Here is a 3,732-nt window from a genome sequence, read left to right as displayed (position 1 = left end):
TAGGTCTAATTACTGTTCTTCTGATGCACCATCAGAATGTCAATGAATATGTATGGAAGGTTCAAGATCGAGTACTCTTGGGCCAGAAATATGTTCATTATGTCAAATATGGACTACTGTCTGTCTGATGTAACATTAGGACTGTTAGGACTGAAAAACCTTAAGTAGGTCTAACAGGGACTTCTGTATGGCTGAAATAAAATCAGGAGTCAATGAGTATGTATAGAAAGTTCACGATCGAGTACTCTTGGGCCAGAAATATGTTGAGTATGTCTAATATAGGCTACTGTCTGGCTGATCTAACATTAGATGGAGTCAATGAGTATGTATAGAAAGTTCTCGATCGAGTACTCGGGCCAGAAATATGTTGAGTATGTCTAATATAGGCTACTGTCTGGCTGATCTAACATTACATGGAGTCAATGAGTATGTATAGAAAGTTCATGATCGAGGACTGTTTGGACAGAAATTTTTTTAGTAAGGTCTAATATGGATTTCTGTATTGGTTAAGTAACACCATGAGTCAATAGTAATGTATAAAATTTAAAGATGGAGTACTCTTGGGCCAGAAATATGTCCATTGTGTCAAATATCCAATGGCTGAAATATCATCAGAAGGAGTCTATGAGTATGTATTGAAAGTTCATGATCAAGGACTCTTGGGACAGAAAAAATTAAGTAGGAGTAATATGGACTACGGTTCTCCTGAAATAAGAAGAGAAGGAGTCAAAGAAAATGTATGGAAAGTTCAAGATTGATTACTCTTGAGCCAGAAAAATGTTCATTATGTCTGTCTGATATAACATTAGAAGGAATCTATAAGTCTGTATAGAAAGTTCATGACTGAGGACTAATTTGCCAGATTTATGTCCATTAGGTTGAATATGCAATACTCTATGGCTGACGTATCATCAGAAGGAGTCAATAGTAATGCGTAAAAGGTTCAAAATCGAGTACTCTTTAGCCAGAAATATGTCCATTAGGTCAAGTATGCAATACACTATGGCTCACGTATCATCAAAAGGAGTCCATAGTAATGTATAGAAAGTTGGAGAGCAAGTACTACTCTTTGACCAGAAATATATACATCCAGGTCCAGTATGCAATATTCTATGGTTGTCGTATCATCAGAAGGAGTCAATAGCAATGTATAAGGATCTCAGTGTCGAGTATTCTTTGGCCAGAAACATGTCCAGTAGTTCAAATATGCAATACTCTTTGGCTGATGTATAATCAGGAGTCAATTATGTATTTATAGAATGTTCAAAATCGAGTACTCTTGGGCCAGAAATATGTTCAGTAGGTCTAATATGGACTAATGTATGGCTGATCTAACATTAGAAGGAGTCAATGAATATGTAAAGAGAGTTCATGAGTGAGGACTAATTTTCGAGAAATATGTTCAATAGATCATAAAAGGGCTCATGTGTGACTGAAGTAACATCAGAGTTGAGGCAATGAGTATGTACAGAAAGTTCATGATCGAGGACTAATTTGCCCGAAATATGTCTATTAGGTTGAATGTGCAACACTCTATGGCTGACGTATGATCAGAAGGAGTCAATAGTAATGCATAAAAGTTTCAAAATCGAGTATTCTTTAGCCAGAAATATGTCCATTAGGTCAAATATTCAATACTCTATGGCTGACGTATAATCAAAAGGAGTCAATAGTAATGTAGAAAAAGTTCAAGATCGAGTATTCTTTATCCATAAATATGTTTATTAAGTCAAATATGCAATACACAATGGCTGACGTATCAACAGAAGCTGTCAAAGTGTGTGTATAAAAAGATCATGATTGAGGACTAATTTTCCAGAAATGTGTTCAGTAGGTCATACATGGGCTCATGCAGGGCTGAAGTAACATCAGAGTGAGGCAATGAGTATGTGAAGAAAGCTCATGATTGAGGACTGTTGGGATAGAAAACATTTAAGTAGGTCTAATATGGACTTCTGTATGGCTGATCTAACATCAGATGGAGTCCATGAGTATGTACAGAAAGTTCATGATTGAGGACTAATTTGCCAGAAATATGTTCAGTGGGTCTAACATTGACTTCTGTATAGGTGAAGAAACATCAGAAGCAGTGAATAGAAATTTATAAAAAAGTTCAGATTCAAATAATATTGGGCCAGAAATATATCCATTAGGTCAAATACCCAATACTCTATGGCTGACATATCATCAGAAGGAGTCAATGTGAATGTATAAAAGATCGAGATCAAGTTCAAGATCGAGTACTCTTGGGCCAGAAAATTGTTCATCATGTCAAATATGGACTACTGTCTACCTGATCTAACATCAGATGGAGTCAATGAGTATGTAGAGAATGTTCATGATTGAGCATTAATTTGCCAGACATTTGCTCAGAAGGTCAAACATGGGCTCATGTATGGCTGAAGTAACATCAGAGGGAGGCAATGATTATGTATGGAAAGATCATGTTCAAGGACGCTTTGGACCGAAAAAAAAAAAAGTAAATAGGTCTAATTACTGTTCTTCTGATGCACCATCAGAATGTCAATGAATATGTATGGAAGGTTCAAGATCGAGTACTCTTGGGCCAGAAATATGTTCATTATGTCAAATATGGACTACTGTCTGTCTGATGTAACATTAGGACTGTTAGGACTGACAAACCTTAAGTAGGTCTAACAGGGACTTCTGTATGGCTGAAATAAAATCAGGAGTCAATGAGTATGTATAGAAAGTTCACGATCGAGTACTCTTGGGCCAGAAATATGTTGAGTATGTCTAATATAGGCTACTGTCTGGCTGATCTAACATTAGATGGAGTCAATGAGTATGTATAGAAAGTTCTCGATCGAGTACTCGGGCCAGAAATATGTTGAGTATGTCTAATATAGGCTACTGTCTGGCTGATCTAACATTACATGGAGTCAATGAGTATGTATAGAAAGTTCATGATCGAGGACCTTTTGGACAGAAATTTTTTTAGTAAGGTCTAATATGGATTTCTGTATTGGTTAAGTAACACCATGAGTCAATAGTAATGTATAAAATTTAAAGATGGAGTACTCTTGGGCCAGAAATATGTCCATTGTGTCAAATATCCAATGGCTGAAATATCATCAGAAGGAGTCTATGAGTATGTATAGAAAGTTCATGATCGAGGACTGTGTGGACAGAAATTTTTTTAGTAAGGTCTAATATGGATTTCTGTATTGGTTAAGTAACACCATGAGTCAATAGTAATGTATAAAATTTAAAGATGGAGTACTCTTGGGCCAGAAATATGTCCATTGTGTCAAATATCCAATGGCTGAAATATCATCAGAAGGAGTCTATGAGTATGTATAGAAAGTTCATGATCAAGGACTCTTGGGACAGAAAAAAATTAAGTAGGCCTAATATGGACTACGGTTCTCCTGAAATAAGAACAGAAGGAGTCAAAGAAAATGTATGGAAAGTTCAAGATTGATTACTCTTGAGCCAGACAAATGTTCATTATGTCTGTCTGATATAACATTAGAAGGAATCTATAAGTCTGTATAGAAAGTTCATGACTGAGGACTAATTTGCCAGAAATATGTTCAGTGGGTCTAACATTGACTTCTGTATAGGTGAAGAAACATCAGAAGCAGTGAACAGAAATTTATAAAAAAGTTCAGATTCAAATAATATTGGGCCAGAAATATATCCATTAGGTCAAATACCCAATACTCTATGGCTGACATATCATCAGAAGGAGTCAATGTGAATGTATAA

The 3,732-nt window shown here is 35.8% G+C and overlaps 1 long non-coding RNA gene across 1 annotated transcript in view; it reads left to right on the top strand.

The window, feature by feature from the left end:
• The window catches only part of LOC127504359 (uncharacterized), a 44,408-nt gene extending 41,924 nt beyond the window's left edge, over window positions 1-2,484 (top strand). Inside the window, exon 2 of the long non-coding RNA XR_007927350.1 lies at window positions 2,377-2,484. This is a non-coding gene — a long non-coding RNA (uncharacterized LOC127504359). The remainder of the gene's footprint in view (window positions 1-2,376) is intronic.
• Window positions 2,485-3,732: the final 1,248 nt, after the last annotated feature.

This window comes from Ctenopharyngodon idella, chromosome 21 (assembly GCF_019924925.1).
Source record: "Ctenopharyngodon idella isolate HZGC_01 chromosome 21, HZGC01, whole genome shotgun sequence".
In the NCBI taxonomy this organism is placed as follows: domain Eukaryota; kingdom Metazoa; phylum Chordata; class Actinopteri; order Cypriniformes; family Xenocyprididae; genus Ctenopharyngodon; species Ctenopharyngodon idella.
Note: the sequence above shows the minus strand (reverse complement) of the source record. Positions and strands in the feature narration are given on the sequence as shown.